The sequence below is a fragment of the Palaemon carinicauda genome, chromosome 26 (genome assembly GCF_036898095.1).
Source record: "Palaemon carinicauda isolate YSFRI2023 chromosome 26, ASM3689809v2, whole genome shotgun sequence".
In the NCBI taxonomy this organism is placed as follows: Eukaryota; Metazoa; Arthropoda; class Malacostraca; order Decapoda; family Palaemonidae; genus Palaemon; species Palaemon carinicauda.
In genome coordinates, this window is record NC_090750.1 from 104,683,994 (window position 1) to 104,709,370 (window position 25,377).

The 25,377-nt window shown below is 39.5% G+C and overlaps 1 long non-coding RNA gene across 4 annotated transcripts in view; it reads left to right on the forward strand.

The window, feature by feature from the left end:
• LOC137619752 (uncharacterized) overlaps positions 1-25,377 on the forward strand; it is a 66,088-nt gene that overhangs the window by 35,491 nt on the left and 5,220 nt on the right. For 3 of the 4 annotated variants that reach the window (XR_011039967.1, XR_011039970.1, XR_011039968.1), the window contains one exon: positions 18,959-19,090. This is a non-coding gene — a long non-coding RNA (uncharacterized lncRNA). Of the gene's footprint in view, positions 1-3,396; positions 3,466-18,958; positions 19,091-25,377 lie in introns of those variants that run through there. The other variant, XR_011039969.1, reaches the window with a different exon arrangement.

The window sequence follows — 25,377 nt, forward strand, 5'->3', positions numbered from 1 at the left end:
TACCTTTATATCATAGAGAATTATGTATTAGATGAAATTTATGTTTTATTTGGCTGTAAATTTAAAAATCATGAAGGAGTTTTACTCATCTTGTTTGGTAACACAAGTGGTAAAGCATTTTCCAAGGGTGATGGTGACGTGTCAAAAATAGAATTTGGTATTATGGCTTATAAAACATTAATAAGCCTTTATAAAGGCAATGGTAAGTCTTGAAATATAATATGATTAATCATTTAAGGATATTCCAATCTAGAGACAGCTATATCTAGGTAAAAACATTAAAAAATCGAGTTTTGTTCTTAGCAGACGAATTTCTTTTGGGAAACGAAACTAAATTATTAAGATAAAATATCACAAATTGTCTAATTGCATTTTTTAAACTTAATTTTCAATTTTTTACATATTGTTCGTCTGTTCTAAGAAATGATTTATCTATATATATTATTCATAATAGGCTTGTGATCTCAAAAAAATTCATGGACACAGTGATGGTATGGCCACCTGTTGACTGTAAAAATAACTAAAATATTGCAAAAAAAAAATTAATACTAGTTGCAACTTTGTATATCAAAGAGGCTATTTTGTGCAAGACATACACTAATTAATCATTGCAATGTAAGACGAATATATTAAGAAATAATATTACTTTTCTTTGGAGTAATAATGCACTCAATTGCTAAGAGGAAAACTATTTAAAAATTGAATTTAAAAAAACTATCAGTAACTTTTGTATATGAGAGTATTCATTGAAATATCTATTGTCTTAAGTTTTAAATTTCTTTGTATAGAATATATTTTATGTATAATAATAATACAAAATATATTTATTTCACGTAATAAATGTCCTTAGATACTAATAATGATCTATTTAATTGTAAAATTAGAAATCTTAAAGGTGTTTTGCTAATCATATTTGGTAAAATAGATAGCAGAGGGAATTCTGAAACAGACTCAGCAACTTGTGTTACCAGACGAAATGAGCGAAATACCTTCAAGAATTTTAATTTTACAATCAAATAGGACTTTAATGGTATCTAAAAGGATTTATTATTTTATATAGATATATTTTTTATTAGTTCTGTACATAAAATATATTTTATCTATAAGAATTTTAAAACTTAAACAATAGCTCTTTTGATGAATAATATGGGCAATGTTGAAGTTGCTAGAAGTGGCTAGTAAATTTTCTATTTTAGTTCTCTTTTCAGTATTTGCCTTCAAAATTGGATATATTATATCTCCAATTAAAAGTAATTTTATTTTCTAATATATTCGTCTTACATTGCAATGATAGGATAGTCCATATCTTGCACAAAATACCTTCTTTTGGATATACAAAGTTGCCATATAGTATCAAATATGTGTCTACATAAATAGTTACTTCTACTGCCAATAGGTGTCCATACCATCGCCATGTCCATGAATTTCTTGAAATTACGAGCCTGTAATGAATAATAAACATCGATAAATCATTAAATGGAATACAGGAACCGTAGTATCAAAATTAAAGCTGAAATTTACATGGTAGAATGGGCCAATTTATAAGATATTGTTTTCTTAATTTAGTTTTGTTTCCCTAAATAAATTCGTCTGCTAATAATAAATCTCTATTTTTAAGGTTTTCATCTATATATAGCTATCTATATGATGGAATATCCTTTAATGATTAACTGTATTCAATTCTAAGACTTAAAATTGCCTTTAAAATGGTATATTAATGTTTTATAAGCCATAACACCAAATTCTTTCTTTGCCACGTTACCAAACTAGATGACTAAAAACCCTTCAAGATTTCTAAATTTACAGTTAAATAAAACATTAATGGGATCTAATGCACTTTATTTCTTAAATATAATTGTATTTTGTAGCATTATTTTATAAAATATGTATTTTATATGGAAGAATTTTAAAGCTCAGACAATAGTTTTTTTAATGTTTTTTTTTTTTTAATGAAGGATTCTTGCCAAGAGAAAAGTTGGCATCAGTCTCTTCTAATATATTTGTATTATCAATTTATATATATATATATATATATATATATATATATATATATATATATATATATATATATATATATATATATATATATATATATATATATATATATATATATATATATATATAAGAATTGAATATATAACGCCAAATAAAAATAATTTTACTTTTTTAATATATTCGTTCCGTATTATTATTAATATTATTATTATTGTTATTATTATTATTAGCTAAGCTACAACCCTAGTTGGAAAAGCAGGATGCTATAAGGCATATATGGGCTCCAACAGGGAAAAATAGCCCAGTGAGGAAAGGAAATAATGAAATAAATAGAATAGTGTGCTTAAGTGTACCTTCAACCAAGGGAACTCTGTCTTGGATTAGAGTTCTCTTGCTTGAGGGTACAATCGGGCACACTGTTATATTTTATTTCTTTTCCTCTGATTTTTTTGGAAGTTTTTATAGTTTATACAATAAATGTCTGTTCTAATGTTGTTACTGTTCTTTAAGTATTTTATTTCAATTGTTCATTACTTCTCTTTTAGTTTATTCATTTCCTTTCCTCACTGGGCTATTTTTCCCTGTTGGAGCCCCTGGGCTTATAGCATCCTGCTTTTCCAACTAGGGTTGTAGCTTAGCCAATAATAATAATAATAATAACAACAACAATGATAATAATAATAATAATAATATTAATAATCTGGTCAGTCAAAGTCCCAGTAGCACTCTAGTGGTAGTATCTCGACGGGTGGTAGGTACCTTGGCCAACCTACTACGTGCTGTGAAATAATCTCGAATTTTATATTTTCTCATCTAGTCATAGCATTTTACATTAGTGAAAATTCGTTGATAATTAATTATATTAATTTTTAAGATCATGCCATTCATTTATAATTGAAAGCCAGTGTTTTATAGGTCATAATGAAAGAATAATATTGAAGCTGTAACGACATATTTAATATTATTTGGATTAAATATGATATATTAAAGATATTTGTAATATATCATTGTGATTTACGAAAGTATATGATAGATAAATGGTTTAAAACAAGGTCTATAGACCTTGGTTTAAAATAGAGGTCCCTTCGTGGCTCGCAAGTCTGTTGGAACGTTGACAAAAATGTAAACAAAGTCACGTGACCTAATTTGTGGTGATATTGTGCGGCAAGTTTCGTTCAGGGAAACTAATATGATATATTAAAGATATTTGTAATATATCATTGTGATTTACGAAAGTATATGATAGATAAATGGTTTAAAACAAGGTCTATAGACCTTGGTTTAAAATAGAGGTCCCTTCGTGGCTCGCAAGGCTGTTGGAACGTACCCTTCGTGGCTCGCAAGGCTGTTGGAACGTTGACGAAAATGTAAACAAAGTCACGTGACCTAACATGTGTTTACTGTTTAGTGATCATGTGCGGCAAGTTTCGTTCAAGAAAACCCTGTCTCTCCTGCTACAATTAGCTTATTGTAAGTATTTTCACGTAACTTCTTATACAGCCAAAGGATAAATCGGATAAACTAACATCTCGGTGTACTGTCTAAGACGTACTATTTGCTATTTGCTGGCAAAGACAAGACTAATCGAGAATCAGTCTCTTGGTAAGTTGGTACGGCATTGTCTACAATTGTCATATTTAACAAGTTGGCTGTTGTGTTTTTACCGATGGCTGGTGTAAGCTGAGGCCATCTCAGAAGATTGCCATTGTAATTGTAATTACTCGGCTGTGTATAGATAATTACTTTGCGTAACTCGACTAGCCAACATGGCCACCTGTCATCTGTCTGCCAACCCTACCGTAGATTTAAACAGCTCATGCTATGGGCTTGATTATATTTATGAAGTAGGAGAAACTATTTTAAAGTAGATTTATTCAATCTACGTCATTTTTATATGAAAAACAATCTTAGTGACTTATTTTTCGTAATTGTAGTAGCAGTTTATTGTAGTCTTGGTATTGGCCTGACTTTAGGTATCCAAATTGTGATTCTGAATGGGTTATGGACAGTAACGGTTTAAAGGCCGCTCATGAATGGCAGAGGCAAGGGACAGTGACAATGTCCTAGACTAAAGACTGACCATATATACTTATGAACTGCGCCCAAGGTAGGACGAAGGGGGCCAGGCAATAGTTGCTGATGACATTGCAATTAAACCTATAGGCTCCCACAAACCTCCCATCCTTAGCTCACAAGGATGGTGAGGTTGCAGTGACCAAAGGAACTAATGAGTTTGAGCGGGACGCAAACCCCAGTCTGGCATTCACCAGTCAGCGACGTTACTCCATCGGCCATCACAACCCTAAGCCTATTGTAATTACCTAAATAGTTTATTGATGAATTTTACCTTTAGTATTTACCTTTAGTGTGGTCATATGGTACCTGAATAGGGTAATTTGACTAATACCAAAGCTTAACTTGGTATAGGTGGGCAAAGCCTACCCAGGAAATAAGTTGGGATTACCCTACTGTATATTGGTTAGGTGGTTGAGGTTATTATAGGTTTTGCTTCCCTGTAATTGTTATTGTGGATTCCATGCTATTTCTTTATCCCTAAACCAGCCATAGTTTAAGCTGTAAATTTACCCCCCATTCCTTATCTGCTCCTACTTTGAAGTTTTCTGCTGTATCCCTGCTCCTATTTCCTTCGTTCTTGCTTTCCATTCTCTTCGGGTTCAGGGACGAGGCGTAGCCTCTACAATAGCGCGTACTATAATCTAACTATTTTGAGTTTACTTTCTTTTATGCTGCTTTGTCATTTTCTCTATATCAGGTATAATATTCATTTTGTATTTTCTAAATTTGTTTCACTTAATAAAAATGAACCCATTATTTACTTAGGTCTTCCTCGTAGGGTTGCGGAAGCTCGGTTATTTCATTCCTTTTATATATTCCTGGCAAAAAAACAAATAATGGTTTAAATGATCTTCAATTCTCATTGCTAGACTAAAGAGGCCAAATTTTGTGAATATGACCCATGCAATGTCATTCCCGATACAAACGTTGTCTCTTGCGTGATAACGCAGGGTAACCAGGGTATTAGACGTTATTGTACCATATTTATGAAATTTGTCCCGTGTCCCATATCAACCATCTTTGGGTCCCGTATTTTAAAGATCTGAAAAAATTTTTAAGTGAAATTTTTAAAAATATTTTTATAAGGATTATGGAAAGGCTTTCATCATAATATCCTTTAAAACTGCAAAACATGCTTGATTGCAATATTCTGATGCCTCAATATATGTAATGAATGTAGCCAAGTCTCTGCGTGTGTAACTTTACGAAAGTTGTGTGTTGTGTGTCTATGTTGTTCAACTACCTCTCCAATTTAAGTATCCCTTATTTCAGTTTTCTAAGTCTGGCCACCCTGGAGGACACAGGTATCTAATGTAGGCTTAATACTCTATAGCAATGGTGCACAACCGGCGGCCCGCGGGCCGCATGCGGCCCCCAGTGAAGCACATGGCGGCCCTCGAAGTTATCATAGAAAACACAATATATCACTCTCTGTACAGTAAAAGAAAATAATAAATATAAACATATTACTCCGTCTTATGATATAATTACAAATAGTAAAAATGTACTATATAACACACACACACATACATATGTATGTATGTATGTATATGTGTCTGTGCATATATATATATATATATATATATATATATATATATATATATATATATATATATATATTTATATTTATATATATTTGTGTACATACATAGACATACATATATATATATATATATATATATATATAATATATATATATATATATATATATATATATATATATATATATATATATATATATATATATATATATATATATATATATATATATATATATATATACATAGACATACATACATATATATATATATATATATATATATATATATATATATATATATATATATATATATATATATATATGTATGTATTATTCTTTGTGTTTTCTTGTTACTGTTGAATTATCTCGTTATCTATAATCACTTCATTCACTAAATTCATAATTTCATCACCATCCTCGAACACGAAAGCAGTCGAGACAAGAGGTGAACGCGTATGGCTGTTTGTGAACGTTGTCTAGATGGGAGTAATCTCGTTGTTGTGAAGGGAAGGTAACCACCTGAAGTTATATCTAAATTAATATTTATCATAATTTTGAATACTATTCTCTTTTTAAACAGATGCGAAACCTGTTTTTGTTTTTCTTGTTTTTCTTTTTTTATTGTATTTTACATTCATAATTATGGTTTCCTAATACATCTAAATTCCAGTTTAAAAAGTTTGTAAAATGATTATTTGGCAACCTTCCAAGTTAGCTAATTTGTCTGAGCTCCGATAGTTTCTTTGCAGTTTAAAATAGGAGATATTGCTACAAGGCCAGGCATTTATTATTGTAGTGTTTTCAGATTAATTTTGCTTAGCTACTATGGCTTCTGGTACTTCTGTGGACAAAAACTCAAGTCGAAAAAGAAAGCTTGAAGATGAACATGGAAAATTTCAAGAAATAATGACAGATAAATATTTCTTTGTGGAAAACAGTGAAAAAAAACATCATTTGCTTGATATACTAGAATAGTGTGGCCGTTTGTAAGGAATACAATTTGCAAAGCCATTATCTGACAAAGCACAAGCCTTATGAAAAATTTGTTGGTGAACTAAGAAAGCAGAAAATTAAATCACTAATGCAAGGTTTACATGTGCAGAAAAATGTTTATAGAGAAAAATAAAGAGGCACAGGACATAACAGAAGTGAGTTATGAAATTGCAAACCTGATTGCTAAACATTCCAAGGCATTTTCAGAGGGGGATTTCATTAAAAAGTGTATTCTACTTGCTGCTCAAAAACTTTCTCCAGATGTTTTGAAAAAGTTTGAGAATATCAGTTTGAATCGTATGACAGTGCAACGTCGTATTGTTGATTTGTCGGGTGATATAGTAGACCAGTTGAAGGAGAAAAGTACACAAATTGTGTACTTCTCCCTAGCCACTGATGAATCTACTGATGTTACATCTACGGCTCAGCTACTTGTATTTGTACGTGGTGTGACAGAGGACTTTTCTCTTCATGAGTAACTCGTAGGGCTCAGTTCATTGAAGGGGCAGGCAACTGGTAGTGATTTACTTAATGGACTTTTAGAACAAATTTCAGCAATTGAGTTAGATTTGGACAAGTTAGTAGGAATATCAACTAATGGGGCTCCTGCAATGATAGGCAAGCAGAATGGATTGGTGCAGCTATTGATTAAACACCTTGGAGAGCGAAAATATGAACTGAAACAATTTCATTGCATAATACATCAACAAAATTTGTGTGGAAAAGAAGTGGACTTTGATCATGTAATGAAAGTTGTAGTTTCTACAGTCAATTTTATCAAGTCACGCTCACCTTTGCATCACCGGCAATTCAAGCAATTTCTTGATGAAATTGAAGCAGAATATGGCGATTTAGTGTTTTTCACTCAAGTAAGGTGGTTAAGCAGGGGAAATACGCTGAAAAGATTTATCAGTCTTCTGGATGAAATTGAGATATTTCTTAATGAAAAGAATAAGATGGTACCAGAACTTACAAATGCTGACTGGCTTTGTGATTTGTCATTTCTTGTAGATCTCACAAGTCATTTAAATAACTTGAATCATAAACTTCAGGGGAATAACCAACTTATTTCTCAGCTAGCCAATTATGTGACAGCTTTCAAACAAAAACTAAAATTGTTTTAGTTACAGATAGTTAAAGGAGAGTTAGGACACGTCCCAAATTACAAACTTATGTGTGAGAAACACAAAGTATGCAATAGACATGAATATTATGCAGCAAAATTAGGAAAACTTTTGGAGGCCTTTGAGAGCCGATTTGAGGACCTAAAGAAAGAAGTCAATGATTTGAAGTTGTTCAGCAACCATTTTCTGTATCTCCTGATGAAGTAGAATTCGAAGCACAACTCGAACTGATTGATCTTCAGAATAATGACAGCCTTCGTACCAAGTATAATGAAGGGGACTTGCTCAACTTTTATAATTGCTTGGCCAAAGATCAGTTTCATTATTTGAGAAACAAAGATGCTATTTATGCAAGCTTATTTGGCTCTACCTACATATGTGAAAAAACATTTAGTCTGCTCAACCAGACCAAGTCAAATATTCGTAGCAGGCTAAGTGATCAAAATCTGCACTCTGTTTTAAGACTGGCAACCTCAAATTTCCATCCTAACATAAAAAAACTTGTACATGAATCTCAGTGTCAAAAATCTCATTAAAACAAAACAGGTGAGCAACTGTGTTTTTTTAATCTTTAAACATTCAACAAACTATTTATCATTTCATGTAAAATCTAGTCTAGTGGCCCTCGACTAGATATATGTTTGATGATGTGGCCCGAGTAGCTCAAAAGGTTGTGCACCCCTGCTCTATAGTATGTACATGGTGTTCTGGGTTTTGATTCCAAAGGTTGCTGATAAGAACTTGAAATATTGACCAGAATGTCTCCTTAGTAGTTAATTACCTCTGCCAACAAAGTTGGAAGGAGGTTATGTTTTACCCCCTGTTTATGTGTTTGTGAACAATTCCATGGCTACAATTTTAATCATAGAGTAATGAAACTTGCAGGGATTACCGGTTACGTGAACGTGAAAAGCTGGAAAGGGTTAAATTTTCTAAGGTCAAGGTTACAATCAAGCAAAATTTCCAATTCACGTAATCAGCCATAGGTTTGCACATCGTGGTCACAGGGACTTCAAACTTGGCTCATATTTGAGCGTACAAAAATCCACACCAATTAATACATGTTAGGGTCGAGGAATAAGCTCCCATGGCGGAGGTAAGCACTCTACTGAGTGCCCCTCCAGTATTTATTAGTTTTTGCCCAGAGATCTTGTAATGTAGTTGCTACTGGGGGGGGGGGGAGAGGCGTGCAGCGAATCAAAACAGAACAGCGTGGAGGAGTTATCCAAGAGTGACTCATGTGACTCGTGCAGTGAGTTTTTGTCTAAGGTCAGTGACCATGTTTTGTTCCGTAGCTGAAATACAAACCACGCTATTTACATGGGGTAATTACTTTGGCGTAGCTGAATGACGAGCCACGAAGTTTTAACGAGGGTTTCCTACCCCACCGATAGTTAGCGGGGGGGTAGGGAGGGGTAGCTAGCTACCCCTCCCCCCTCACACACACCGGTGAATAGCTCACTTTACTTTTGGCTCGGAGAGACGACAGACCTGTCAGCACTCTCCTCTTTGTTGACTTTTCAGTGTGTGTGTGAAGTTGGCCTCTATTACTCGTCATGCGTACGTGCCCTGGACTTCCCGGCCGCCCTTGTAGGACCTTTATGTCGGCCGTGGACACGGATCCTCACTCCTTATGCCCTCAGTGTAGGGGCCAACGGTGTGATAGGTCTAACGTGTGTATTGAGTGTATGGAGTGGTCTACCTCCCAGTGGGAGAGGTTTGCCCGGCGACGTAAGAAGGCTAAAAGGGATCTTCCTCCTTCGGAGGCTTCTCGGAAGAGAGAAAATCCCAGGTCTTCTTCTTCCGGCGCCCTTTCCTCCTCCGAAGCTCCCGCTCGAGCGGCCTCTTCCGAGAGGCCGGCAAGTGGTAGCGTAGACCGTAATGTTGTTGATGTCATTAACCGATCCCGGGGTGAGGGAGAGGTCGTTGCCTCCCATAGCGAGGCGGCTGCCCCTCCCCCCTCGGAGGAGGTAGTTGTATCTAATAATGATCTTTTCCAACTTTGGGCTTCCTTGGGGCTGCAGGGTTTGCCCTACAAGGAAGCCCTGTTTGACATGATCAAACGGGGTGCGGCTGCCGAACAATCGTCAACTTCAGCGGAGATAGATCCTCTGTCTGTGGTTGACGTTGTTGTGTCGGAAACATCCCGTGGGTCTGGCCAAACGCCTGTTCCTGTGGCTGCGGTAGCGGAAGGCTCTGACTCCCCCTCCGAACATACTTCGAGGGAGGAGCTTAGTCCCACGGTCTCTCCTACCGGTGATACTCCCTCTCGGGGGAGTTCACTTATAGAGACTCCTCTTCGGAGGCCCATTGATGGTCAGCCTGCTGATCCCACGGCCCCTCGTGGGCGTTTAAGGCGGAAGGCTCGTCCTCCCCTTCGCCGTAGAGGCCTTCCATCTCCCTTCAAAGGGGTTAAGAGGCGCCTCTTCGGCTCGTCGTCACCACAGTCCTCTGCGGAGGAGACGACTCACCGTTCTCCTGTCCTGCCAGCTACCAACCTAGACCTCTCCAGGGATCGTTCGCGATCCCCTTCGGAGGATGGTCGTCCTTCGGGACAAGGTGACCTGTCGCCCAGACCATCTACGTCTAAAGCTCCTGATGTGCTTTACGCGCCACCTGATCCTGCCTCTGCGCAATCTCCAGGTCCTTCGGGGCTGCAGGGACTTGAGCGCGAAACTGCGCCTCGCCCCTAAGCACAAGGCACCGCCTGCGCACCCGCCTGCTGTTGCTCCTGTTGATCCTGACATAGCGCCTCGGTGCTCACCCTGAGACGTTCGCGTCGCTGTTCCTGTCGAGCGCCAGGGTTCCCCTGCGCGCCCACGCCCTTCGGCGCCCCGTCGCCCTCCAGCAGTTCCTGAAGTAGCGCGCAAGCGCCCAACTGCGCAGACGCGCCCTGCTCTTGATATAGCGCCGCCGCACTCACCTGCGCACACGAGGCCAGTTCCTGATACGGCGCCTACGCGTCCACCGGTGCCCCAGCGGTCACCTGCTCCCACGCGCCCTCCAGCGCCTCGGCGCCCCCCAGTTCCTGTTTCATCGCGCGACACGCGCCTGCGCGCGGTTCCAGTTCCAGCGCTCACGCGCACACCAATGCACGGGACCCATCGCGCCCACCTAGGGAGATTCGCGATACGCGTCCGCGCTCAGTTCCTGCACCAGCGCCCACGAGCTCACCAACGCGACCACGCGTCGCTGCAGCTCATCGAGTCGCCCCAGAGGCTCCCAAGTTAGCGCATGGGCGCTCACGGCCGCCTCTGGGCTCTCCCTCCAGACCGCACGAGCCTGCTACTGATACGATCGCGCACGATACTCCAGTATCGTGCCCTGTTCCTGCTACGCGGCCCGTTCCTGTATTTAAGACAACTTGGGTTGCCCAACGAACTCCAGAGCGCCCTCACGCGGCTCGCCCCGCGCGGCCTTCGCAGCAGCGCACCCCGGTGCGACCACACCCTGATGCGCGCCCACGATCGCCAGCGCGACCAGCGCTCCCACGGGCGAGTGTGCTGGTCTTACCGGACCGGCGCCAACCCTCTCGCCCCTAGGCCGCTTGCGACCCTGCTCCAACGCTAACGCGCCCTCAACCGGTTCTTCCGGACACGCGCTCAGGCGCCCCCGTTATCTCGCGCTCTTCGGGGCTGCGCGCCCGCGCATTCGGCCTCCTCCTGTTCCAGCTCCTGAGCGTCGCATGCCTACGCGCTCTCGCTATCATGTTCCCGCTCCAGCTGCTGCGCGCCATCGCTCCTGAACACCCACCTGCGCGCCCTCGCGGGTGCGCGCGAGTTTCCAGCATCGCGCCATCCATCCACGCGCGACCCTGATCTGGGCCCGATACACGAGCCCCAGCGCGATCGTCGCCAGGCGGACCCTTCCTTGTCGCGCTCCCCTCCCCGCAAGCACAGACCAGGGCGCTCGCCAGAGGGGGAGCGTTCCCCAGACAGGTCTAGGGATTCTTCTCTTTCAGCCCTGCAGGCGAACCCTCGTTTGTCGACTCCTCTTAGGGATCCCTTGATCCCCTTCCCTCCAGAGGGAGTGTCCGACAGCGCGGCTGTCAGACAGCAGCCCTGGTTCGGCACCTTACTCGGAGCTCTTGTGCAGGCGGTTAAGCCAGCCCTCTCTGATTCGGGTTGCGAACCAGCGGCAGCTTCCTCCCCCCTGAAGAGGAGGAGAGGAGTCTCTCCCGTGTTTCCTCCTCCGAGGCCTATTCTGTCCCCGCGCAGATCCTTACGCAAGGCTCCTACTCCCCCTCAAACCTTCTCGCCCTCCCCTGTGGAGGAGGATTACCCCTCCTCAGGAGAGTCGGACGAGCAGGAATACTCCCCCATCGCACCAATGGAGGAGGTTCCTCCTCTTTCCGAGAGGTCTTCTCGTCCAGAGGTGCCTTCTTAAAGAGAGAATGCCTTGATGAAGTCATCGAGCTTCAGCACGGCATATCATTCCCGTACTGAAGGCTTGTGACGGGCAAGAGGGCTCTCGAACTGGAAAATTTCTTTTCTCAGTTTGACTCTAAATTTCTCTCATTCTTTTTCTATTACTTCTTATTGCTTATTCCTCCTTCATAATTATCAGCTGTCTCCAACCTTGCTGTCAAAACTCTCTTACCCATTTCACTGTCCAGGTTTTTTTAGAGGGGATATTGTATCCATGATCGGTTTTTATTTCAAAATCAATTGTGGGAGCTGTGGTGGTCTTTCCAACTGCCCGAAAAGGTTTGGACACCTAGGAGTGTCAGTATTCCCATACTGGCACGCGGAACTATCTCGTAGGAAATTTGGCCTTCGGATTCCAGGGGTTGGCGATTTCATAGAGATAGGACTCTCGGCATTCTGTCCGGTTTGCCTGCCACTATGATTAGAGTGGGGATGATTGTATTCTTGAAATGCTCGCAGTCCCATCAAGCGGGTTTGGCATACACTTGAGCCACTCTAATCATAGTGGTACCATCACTTTGTGGTAGGGTAGGGAGTGGACATTTGGTAAGCAGCTTTCGCAGGTGTCATTGGTGGAGAAATTAATTCCAGGAAAGGCTAACGGTGTCTTATTTGGAATTTCAGACATTCTTAATATTTTCTCTTCCTTAAACTTTATTTTTTTTCATTGTTATTATGACCCCTTCCCTCCCCCAAAAAATGATTAATGAGTAAACTTAATGTTCCCCGTACCCCTGGATCAAATGGCGAACCCCAGACACCGTTGACGACTTCTGCTTGTTTAAGTAAGGAAAGCTCTGTTGACAACCTCGGCAATAAAAAGGATTCCTCCAACAATACTTCTCTGACTAGTGTAATTAAAGACAATTTATCGGCACTGGTGGAAAATGATTCTTGTAATAACAGTAATACTTTACTCTCTGGTTCTGGCTCATTACCAGATCCAGCAAAAAATCTGAAAATTCTCCTCTTAAAAAACATACCATTTGGTTGTAGCTATGACATAATTCATGAAGCCTAATGTAGATTTGGGGCAATCTAAGAAATTTTATTGGAGCTTGATGGTAGTAAAGGCTTTTTGGAAGCTTGGGTATCATTTTCAAGTTTTGAGATTGCTTTAGAAGCAAATAAATATTTAGAGAGTATAAAAATTGACAATTGTTTGATTTCTGGGGCTCTATGTGATAAAGCACCAAGACACCTAGAGGTATATAAACCAGAAGAATGGATGGAAAAAGAAATAGAGCATAGACTTCCAGAAGTAAGAACCCCCAAGCCCCCAACATGGATAATTGCATCTGGGAAGATAGATAATTATAACTATTATAAGATTAGTAAATTTATACAAAAAAGTTGGTTTAATTAAAAGTAAGGATATTAGCAGATACGGTAAGCAATCTGTTTTGATTAATGCAAAATCAGATACTCAAGCTCACATGCTTTGTGGCATGAAGATTGCAGAAATTGATCCTATTAAGGATATTAAACCACATATGAGCTTCAGCTATGGTAAAGGAGGAGTTTTTGATAAAGATCTATATGAATTTTCAGAACCAGAAATTCTGGACATGTGCCCTGCTAATGTTTGGAAAGTAAGTAAGATCCCTCAAACAAGCATGGTAGTTTTAAAATTTGAAACCCCTGTTATACCAGATCATATAATTATTGAGAATGAAAGAGTACATGTTCGAGAATATAAACCTAGGCCTTTACAATGCTTTAATTGTTTCAAGTACGGTCACCCTTCCCGGTACTGCAATAATACGAAGATCTGTATTAACTGTTCTTTGTTAGAACATGGCCAATGCAACAGAGATACAACCTGTGCAAACTGTAAAGATCATCATAAATCGAATGATAAAAGATGTAGAGAATACAAGAAAGAAGAAGCTGCAATCTTGAAAGCAAATGCTGAACATATAAGTGTAGGTTATGCAAAGTATTTACTCAATCGGCAACTTAATTTTGCTCGCGTGGTTAAGATGCCACCAAAAGATTATAATCCACTACCCCTTACTACCACAAGGGGACCAGTGGTTGCACCTGGCTCGCCAGGTGCATCTCCCTTAGTGGTAGTAGCCCAGCCATCTGGGTGAAGTGCTCAGCCTATAAAAGCCAGAGCACAAACCTCCAAAGAGGTCAATATGGTTTCCAACACACCAAAAGTATTGTCACCGATAGGAGCATCTCCCCTAGAGGTAGTAACCCAGCCTTCTGGGTTAAGTGCTCGAACTGTTGAAGTTCTAGCACAATCCTCCAAGGAAGCCAATGTGGCTTCCACCACCTTAAATGTATTGTCTCAGGCAGAATCTCTACCTGATTTGATGGAGATTGGAAAACAAGATCTTCCAAAGAGGAAAAGGTCCCCATCATCCTCACCTTCATCTAAGTCAGGTAAGTGCCCTACTGCTCATGATCCTAAGGTTGACTTGTATAAAGATCCTAGAAAGAAAGAAAAGAAGAGTGGTGGCCTAGTAAAGCCTTTCATCTCCAGGCCTTACATGGCTTCATCTGAAAAGTCCCAAAAGACAAATGAGACCAAGAAAAATAATAACAAAAGATAATGTCTATCATCCAGTGGAATTGCAGAGGTCTAAGTACTAGCATTGAGCAAATAAAAACTTTAACCAGGGACTCAGACACGAAGGTAATTTGTCTACAGGAAACCAAGATCAGTGACAAACCATTTAATCCTGGACTCAATTATAATTTTTGTAGATCCCCTCCTTTGCAAGCTGCAAGAGCTCTAGGTGGTACAGGTTTTATTATTCACAAATCTGTAAAATTTGAAACAATCCTACTCAATACACCGCTACAGGCATGTGCAGTTAGAACTCATATTGGGAAAAAAATTACTTTATGCTCGCTATATATTGAACCATCCTTAGAACTTTTCCTCTTAGATCATGCTGGTAATCCAAGAAGGCTTAGACTTTCTGACCTCCAAGACCTGATCAATCAGCTTCCTGCCCCTTTTATTTTAATGGGTGATTTTAATGCAAAGCATACTTTATGGGGTGGAAATGTGTGCGATAGATGGGGTAATCTTGTTGAAGAATTAATTGACAACAATGATGTTATACTAATGAATGATGGTTCTCCAACTAGGTATGATGTATTCCACAACTCTACATCAGCCATTGATTTGTCAATCTGTTCCTCATCCATTCGATTGGACTACCTTTGGTCAGTAAATGAACACCTACATGGCAGTGGCCATTGGCCAATAATGTTAAATTATGTCCATAATCTTCCTTCTCAGTGTCCACCAAAATGGAAGATAGACGAGGCAGACTGGGCAGCTTATGAAAACTGTTCACACACCGATAAAGAGTATGATGAATTTACATCTCCAGTGCATGCCTATCAACATCTTGAAAATATTATTGATGATAATGCTAGCAAGTTTATACCTAAAACATGCGGTTTACCTCATCGCTCTGTAGTTCCTTGGTGGAGTAAAGAATGTGCCAACGCAAGAAAAGTGACCCGAACTTGCTTCAGAAGATACTTGAGAACAAACTATGTAGCAGATAGAATAGCGTACTTCAGAGCCTGTGCCAAACAAAAAAGAACTTTTTAGAAAAGCAAAGAGAGCATCTTGGAAGAAATATATATCTAATATTAATACCAAAACTCCTTCAAATGAAATATGGGACAAGATTAGAAAACTTCAAGGTAAATTCGTCCCTAAGCCTCTACCAATATTAAGGGAAAATAATAGATATATATCTGACCCCAAAGATGTAGCAGAGGTTCTAGCTAAGCACTTTGCCCATGTATCAAGTGCTGACAACTATTCCCCAGCATTTCAACAAATTAGAGCATCAACATCTGTTGTTCCTCCTGCCTCTTCAAATACTGAAGCTTTTAACCTGCCTTTTAGTATGGAGGAGATGCAAAATGCTATCTCTAGCTCTTCTTTAACTGCCCCAGGTGAGGATGGCATCCGGTATGAAATGATATCACATCTTCCAGTGGATACCAAGGAATTTTTATTAGAAACCTTTAATGGTCTATGGGCTTCCCATACATCTCATGATTCCTGGCATACTTCAATTGTAATTCCAGGCCACAAGTCTGGTAAAGACCCAGAACTGCCATCTAGTAATAGGCCCATATCCTTGACCAGTTGCATATGAAAACTATTTGAGAGAATGATCAACAACAGACTTGTGTGGTATCTAGAATAAAATATTTTATCTAACAGGTAGTTTGGTTTTAGTAAGAACTGAAGTACTCTTGACCCTTTGCTGATGTTATCAAGGGAAATTTCAAATGCCTTTTCTAACCAAAACCAGGTGGTGGGTGTCTTTTTTGACCTCGAAAAGGCATATGACACTATCTGGAGGGGTGGTATTTTAAAGCAATTGGCCTTGTGGGGTATAGGAGGACATATGTTCTCTTTTATTGAAGAATTTTTATCAAACCGCTCCATTAAAGTGAGAGTAGGGTCAGAAGTATCTTCATCCTACATGCAAGAAGAAGGTGTCCCCCAAGGCAGCGTATTGAGTGTGACCTTGTTTGCTGTTGCTATTAATAGTCTCATTAGTCACATACCTCCTGGCATACAAGGATCACTATTTGTCGATGACTTTGCAATTTATTGTAGTGGACCATCTGCACTACAAGCATGCCAGAATCTTCAAATTGGAATAAATGCTGCTTCCGCATGGGCAAATTCTCGCGGATTCATGTTTTCTCCTCAGAAGACCAAAGCCATTCGCTTTACTCGTACTCGTAAAAGGGAAGAGATCCCCACCCTTTTCTTAAATGATTGCATTTTGCCATATGAGGATAATGTCAAGTTTCTTGGAGTAATTTTCGACAAGAAAGTGACATTTGGTCCCCATATAAATGACCTATCTATCAGGGTTAAGAAGTCACTGAACATTCTGAAAGTGATATCGCATTTTGATTGGGGTGCTGATAGAACAACTTTGCTTAGAATTTATACATCTTTGTGTCTGAGCAAGTTAGACTATGCATGCCAAATATATGGGTCAGCTACAAAGACTTTACTTGGAAAACTTGATATTGTTCACAATGCTGGGCTTCGCATCTGCACAGGTGCTTACAGAACATCTCCCATTGACAGTCTCCATGTTGATTCTGGCATACCTCCCCTTTCCATTCGCAGAGAGGAGTTGAGTTTGAGGTTTTTAGCTAGGTCCCTTGCTGTGAGAAACAATCCTAACTGTAAATATGTTAGGGCGCCTTTAGATCGGGCTCCTAACAGATCTAGAGTGCCTAAGCCTTTGGAAGTACAGCTGAAAAATGATGCTAGAGAAGTAGGCTTGTTAACAGCACAGATAGCAGAGGTAGGATATCCCAAGTCTCCTCCTTGATGTAATCCACCTGTTAAAGTATGTTTTATGGCAGGAGGGAAAAATACCTTACCTAGTAGGGTAATGAAAAGTGAGTTTTTAAATCATGCTGCTCAACATCATGGGAAACATGTTTTTACTGATGGCTCCAAATCGGCTGCAGGAGTTGGAAGTGCAGCTGTGGTGGGGGATATTGTTATTAGAAGGAAACTCCCATACTCTTGTTCAATATTTACTGCTGAGCTGTACGCAATAATTCTCGCAGTCCAACATATTTTTAAAAATGGCAACCAAAATAGTTTTTATACAATTTTTACAGATTCCAATAGTGTTTTACTCTCATTAAAACAAATTATGCCAGGCCAATATTTAGTACGAGAGGTGCAGGACTGGTTAGTACTTCTGCAGTCTAGGAAGAGTATCAGTGTTCACTTCTGTTGGGTCCCTGCCCATGTTGGGGTGGATGGAAATGAACAAGTAGATAAGGCAGCAAAGGAAGCTTCAGGGCTAAGCAATCCATCCCCCTTGAGTATTCCTTACAAAGATCTTAAAAGTGAGATTCATCTTTACTGTAAAAATAAGTGGCAAGCTCGATGGTCTGGACTGACCACCAATACAAAATTGAAACAAATCCACCCATTGGTGGATAAATGGTCATCTTGTAATTCTACTAGTAGGAGGGATACCATTATTTTAACTAGGCTGCATATTGGCCATACACATGCAACGCACAATTATTTAATGAAGAGTGGGGAAGGGAGACAGGCCCCTCTTTGTAGTACCTGTCAAGTGACAATGGATGTAACATATTTTAGTTGATTGTCCTGTTTTTAATCTTCAGAGGAGGACACATTTACTCCAGGACAAACCTTTTAGAGATATATTGGGGGAAAACTGTAATATCCTGAACTTGAGAAAATTTATACAAAGTATTGGGTTATATTACGAGCTATAACTGATTTTATTAATTTATTTATTTATTTTACCCTTTTAATCCCTATTTATTTCACATTTAGATTTTATTGTATGAAAGTGTTGCGATTTGTATTAAAGGTTAAAATGATAGTAAATGGTGTGAGTGTACAGATATGATTGAATGATTTTCGTTATACAGCGCTGAATGGCCTTTGATGCCTCAGTGCTTGGCTTAATGCCTAAATCCTATATCCAATTCAATTCAACCCACCGCTAACTAGCGGTGGGTAGTTACACCCTGACAAAAAATTTATCGGCTGATTTCAGCTTCGCTGAAATAATACTCCTCAGTAAAGAGCTCCAGGTTTTTATTGCTAGAAAAATACAAATTACTTGCAAATTTGTCATATTTCATAAGTTGGAATCTTATTGAAACCCCTTTTGGCTTGCCTATTCTCCTTGGCTAACTTCATGTAATTTAACACGGGCAAACCTTTCCTCACATTCAAACACATCAATAAGCTTCCAAATAATGTGACTAACGTTAACTTTGTGTTTCAGGGTGCAGTGCTGCTGAAGGCTATTAAACTGTAGTATAAACAAGTCTCCCTCATCTGTACATTGATGTCGAACATTCTATCTGCATAGGATTTTGACTGCCTGTATCCACCGACATCATCAACTGGCAGGAAGGTAAGGGCAAGAAAACAGCATATTTTTAGACTAAAATTATCCTCTTCGTGATGTGTGTTATCTTAGCAAGTAATACATACATACATATACCGAGGCACTTCCCCCAATTTTGGGGGGTAGCCGACATCAACAAATGAAACAAAACAAAAAAGGGGACCTCTACTCTCTACGTTCCTCCAGCCTAACAAAGGACTCAACCGAGTTCAGCTGGTACTGCTAGGGTGCCACAGCCCACCCTCCCACATTATCCACCACAGATGAAGCTTCATAATGCTGAATCCCCTACTGCTGCTACCTCCGCGGTCATCTAAGGCAGCAGCAGGGCCTACCGGAACTGCGTCACAATTGCTCGCCATTCATTCCTATTTCTAGCACGCTCTCTTGCCTCTCTCACATCTATCCTCCTATCACCCAGAGCTTCCTTCACTCCATCCATCCACCCAAACCTTGGCCTTCCTCTTGTACTTCTCCCATCAACTCTTGCATTCATCACCTTCTTTAGCAGACAGCCATTTTCCATTCTCTCAACATGGCCAAACCACCTCAACACATTCATATCCACTCTAGCTGCTAACTCACTTCTTACACTCGTTCTCACTCTCACCACTTCGTTCCTAACCCTATCTACTCGAGATACACCAGCCATACTCCTTTAGACACTTCATCTCAAACACATTTAATTTCTGTCTCTCCGTCACTTTCATTCCCCACAACTCCGATCCATACATCACAGTTGGTACAATCACTTTCTCATAAAACTCTTTACATTCATGCCCAACCCTCTATTTTTTACTACTCCCTTAACTGCCCTCAACACTTTGCAACCTTCATTCACTTTCTGACGTACATCTGCTTCCACTCCACCATTTGCTGCAACAACAGACCTCAAGTACTTAAACTGATCCACCTCCTCAAGTAACTTCATTCATCATGACATTCAACCTTGCACCACCTTCCCTTCTCGTACATCTCGTAACCTTACTCTTACCCACATTAACTCTCAACTTCCTTCTCTCACACACACTTTCAAATTCTGTCACTAATCGGCCAAGCTTCTCTTCTGTGTCTGCAACCAGTACAGTATCATCCGCAAACAACAACTGATTTACCTCCCATTCATGGTCATTCTCGTCTACCAGTTTTAATCCTCCCAAGTAATAATGATAATAATTTCATACTTTTTCAGCATCCTTCAGCCCATAAACTGTCTTCAATTTCCTTCAACTGGTGGTTTCAAATATACTTCCCTCTGTATTTGATCACCTTGTAAATATGCTGTTTTCACATCTAACAATACCTTTATTTTTAATTAGAATTATTAGTTTCAAGCAAAATTTCAACTTTTCTGCATTACAAGTAGGAGCCTCTTTTTCCCAATCTGGCATCTTTTCTTCGAAGCCTCTATGAACCAACGTGGCCTTACATCACCACTTTTTAACTTCTCAGTGACTATCCACCTTTTCATATACATTGTTTTCTTTCCAACTCTGTAACTGCTTTTCCTTAATCTCTTAACACCTGCTGATTCTCAAAATGTAACAAAACCCCTTCTTCATCCGCAATTTTTTTTCAATATTCCATGAGTGTTGTAATTCAAGAGGTATTAGTTTGTTAAGCGTAGTTGGAAAAGTGTATGGTAGAGTATTGATTAATAGGATCAAGGATAAAACAGAGAATGCATTCTTGGAAATACAGGGTGGTTTTAGAAGAGGCAGGAGTTGTATGAATCAGATTTTTACAGTTAGGCAGATATGCGAGAAATATTTAGCAAAAGGTAAGGAGGTGTATGTTGCGTTTATGGATCTGGAGAAAGCGTATGATAGAGTTGATAGGGAAGCAATGTGGAATGTGATGAGGTTATATGGAGTTGGTGGAAGGTTGTTGCAAGCATTGAAAAGTTTCTACAAAGGTAGTAAAGCATGTGTTAGGATAGGAAATGAAGTGAGTGATTGGTTTCTGGTGAGAGTGGGGCTGAGACAGGCATGTGTGATGTCGCCGTGGTTGTTTAACTTGTATGTTGATGGAGTGGTGAGAGAGGTGAATGCTCGAGTGCTTGGACGAGGATTAAAACTGGTAGACGAGAATGACCATGAATGGGAGGTAAATCAGTTGTTGTTTGCGGATGATACTGTACTGGTTGCAGACACAGAAGAGAAGCTTGGCCGATTAGTGACAGAATTTGGAAGTGTGTGTGAGAGAAGGAAGTTGAGAGTTAATGTGGGTAAGAGTAAGGTTATGAGATGTACGAGAAGGGAAGGTGGTGCAAGGTTGAATGTCATGTTGAATGGAGAGTTACTTGAGGAGGTGGATCAGTTTAAGTACTTGGGGTCTGTTGTTGCAGCAAATGGTGGAGTGGAAGCAGATGTACGTCAGAGAGTGAATGAAGGTTGCAAAGTGTTGGGGGGAAGTTAAGGGAGTAGTAAAAAATAGAGGGTTGGGCATGAATGTAAAGAGAGTTCTATATGAGAAAGTGATTGTACCAACTGTGATGTATGGATCGGAGTTGTGGGGAATGAAAGTGACGGAGAGACAGAAATTGAATGTGTTTGAGAAGAAGTGTCTAAGGAGTATGGCTGGTGTATCTCGAGTAGATAGGGTTAGGAACGAAGTGGTTAGAGTGAGAACGGGTGTAAGAAATGAGTTAGAAGCTAGAGTGGATATGAATGTGTTGAGGTGGTTTGGCCATGTTAAGAGAATGGAAAATGGATGTCTGCTAAAGAAAGTGATGAATGCAAGAGTTGATGGGAGAAGTACTAGAGGAAGGCCAAGGTTTGGGTGGATGGATGGAGTGAAGGAAGCTCTGGGTGATAGGAGGATAGATGTGAGCGAGGCAAGAGAGCGTGCTAGAAATAGGAATGAATGGTGAGCGATTGTGACGCAGTTCCGGTAGGCCCTGCTGCTGCCTCCGATGCCTTAGATGACCGCGGAGGTAGCAGCAGTAGGGGATTCAGCATTATGAAGCTTCATCTGTGGTGGATAATGTGGGAGGGTGGGCTGTGACACCCTAGCAGTACCAGCTGAACTCGGTTGAGTCCCTTGTTAGGCTGGGAGGAAGGTAGAGAGTAGAGGTCTTCTTTTTGTTTTTGTTTCTTTGTTGATGTCGGCTACCCCCCAAAATTGGGGGAAGTACCATGGTATATGTATGTATGTATCTCTGGTTTATCCACTCATCACCAGTAGAAGAATCCAGTACATTGTACGCATCTCCCCATTATTTACTAGATCTTTTACCAGCCAAACTTAATCATCCATTCTTCCATCTGACTAGTGTCTTTATTTACTGCTGTGACCCAGTTCCCTTTTCTCGACTTAGATAATTCTTCTGTAGTCTTCCTCACCTACATCTTTTTCCTCTTTCTCACTACCCCCCTTTCTATTCTCTTCCCTCTTTTATCCAATAATCACTTCTGTCCCCTGTACCTTTGTTTCGTTATTCTCAGGTACACCTTTGTCATCCATGCTGTTGTCCCCATTTCCTTTAACCTTTGCCATTTCTTTTTCTGTTACTTTACCTTGAAGTCTTGTAATGTGTATCCTAGATATCTCTCAATGAACTACCATGTTTTACCATGACCGTCTTATCTGTCACTCCTACTACCTCAGCAGGCCCCCTCCATTCTTTTTCTTCCTCCCTCTTGTAAACACCTGATCTCCAACTACTGCCTCCTCAAAGAGAACATTGCGTTTTAATTTGAAGCAATTCTTAGTTTGCTGTAAGACATTTTTTTAATGGAAGCACCTCTAGCCTTGTGTGCTCCATTCAATGTATCCCTTACTTACCCCTTCTTCCATACTTATCTCTACTAGCTGGATTTGAAGTCTCCCCTACTAAATTTGGTAATGCAGGATTTCTACCAAAAGGTAGCTGATTAGGTGAAAATTTTTCATAATTTACTAAAAATTTTTGCACATACCACCCATCTCAAAGCTATTGGCTAATTCGCATCTTCCTCATTTCTCATTTTCCTCGGATTTCCTCTGAAGATTCCCAACTGTTTTCTTGCACTATCCATTGCCCCATGGTGATTCTGCTTCTGTAGCCAACAATTTTATATTCCACGTTTCAGTCATTGTTCTAATTTTTTTGATTTTGGAACAACTCCATTATCAGAAAGTAGTTTACACAGTGCTCCAAAAAATGCGAACCACCCATCAATACAGGTTCTTATGATAGTTTCTGGCCCTTTGTCATTAATCCAGTATGCCTGACATCATCTGGTGGCCATATTAACAATAACTAAAAGCTTCCTTTCTTCGTTCTCTCCTATATCTAAAGCCAACCTCATTAAATATTCTATTCCAAGAAAATCCAATGACAGGTTTCCTTGGATTCTTTTTATACTTGCTACATATTTTACAAGTTGCAATTAAATCTGTTATTAGCCTCCTAACTTGTTCCTTTTCTCCTCCACCCAAACCATCACTCCACTTGGCCTCTACTATTAACCTCCATATCTTCTCTCCTTCCTTGTCCAAACTGTAGGAGTAACTTCATAATTGCCCCTTTAAATTTCTTTGTTACTTAGTCCCTTCCATCCCAAAAACATTAATTTTCTTTTACTCTCTTCAGAATTGGTAGTCTTAAATGACTCGGTTCATCCTCTCTCAAATTAATTCTTATTTCACTTAATGCTTCTATTTCTACAAGAGTTACGTTCATATCTATCCTCATACCCATCCTACTCAGTTTTTTTCCCTATTAACCATGGTATGTCACCTTGCAAAATTTCTGTCTTCAAATAAAATTTCTTTGCTTTTAACAAAACTGGAATTTCCATTAGACCTTTAGATTTATATGAGGATTCACCAAACTTGAGGACCTTGTTTGATTCCTCTTTGATGTCCTTCATTCTTTTCAACTCTCCTAGGCTTAAACCAACTACAACCCTAGCTAGTCATAATTCACCACACACACAGTTGCTTTACATCCTGTATCTAAAATAGCATCAACTTCTCCCCCAAGAGTTCATATCTGTTTCTTGAATTTCTCCTACATAAATTTTCTCCTCTACATTATCTCTCTAACTTGTTTAAACCTATGCTTATTTTCCACATTACTGGTCTTATTTTCATCGAACTTTTTTTCATATAGCTTTACTTTATTCTGATGATTTTGAGGACAATATCTAGCCCAATGCCACTCTGAACTACTTATAGCACACAATGTTACTTTCCCTTCTCTATTTATTGGATTTCTTCCACCTCTCCCTGGTATCTACCTAGTTCTACCCCCTACTCTTGTATCCCTCTCTGTCTCTACCCATATTCTTTTCAGATCCCTACAAATCATCCTCTTCCTTGTTCCTGAATCCTTCAAATATTCTTTTCAAAATCTTTGACTCGGAATCATACAATAGTTTCCCTTGCCCACATGCAGTCAACACCATCTGCTTTTAATTTTCGGGGAGATTTTCCTGCTCCAGAACATGAAAAACCTTGAGCCTTTCCCTCAAATAAACTTTTCCTATAGCCTTAATGCATTCCAAAGCTGCAGTCTCATATCTATGAAACCTCTCATCTTTTCACCAGATTCTCTTTCTATTTTAAAGTACTTCTTCATCTTCCCATAGTTATCCATTATGGCATCCTTTAGATATACTTAATCTAATTTCATTAATATTACCTTTGAACCATTTGTACCTTTTAGTTTTTCTCTCAATCTTTTGTCACTTCTAAAGCCTTTCCTTTCAAACTTAATATCTCTATTTCTGGATATTTATCATCCCTACATACTACCAACCTATCATCTGCCTGATCTTCCCAACTTTAGTATTCTGACTCTTTACCACAAAACCCAGGACATTCCTTCCTTCTAACTCCTCAGTGTCTCCCATAGTGCTAACCTAACCAAAGAATGCTGATAACCAACTCAGAAATGTCCTAACCTAGGTTCACTTTTAACCGCTCAACGCTACCACTGATAAATTTAATATTTTTACTATATTCACCTTCTTTATATTTCCTTTATCTGATGTCAGCTTGTCAACACAAATATAATTGTAACATAAAATACATACAAACCAATAGAGACAAGAGACCGCCCCAACACCAATATAGTTCAATCACCATGAATTCAATCAGTGCACTAATCCTTTGACAATCAATCGCCCGCACTAACAACAACAACAATACGTGACCTGACGTCACATAAACAACTCTTTTTCTAAACTAATTATTGCTATAGTGCTTGTTTACTTATAAAAAATTGTTTTTCTTGGAATCTTCTCTACCTATCCATATTTCAACCCTTTCTAGTACTACTGTACATATAGCTTTTCTTTATTCTG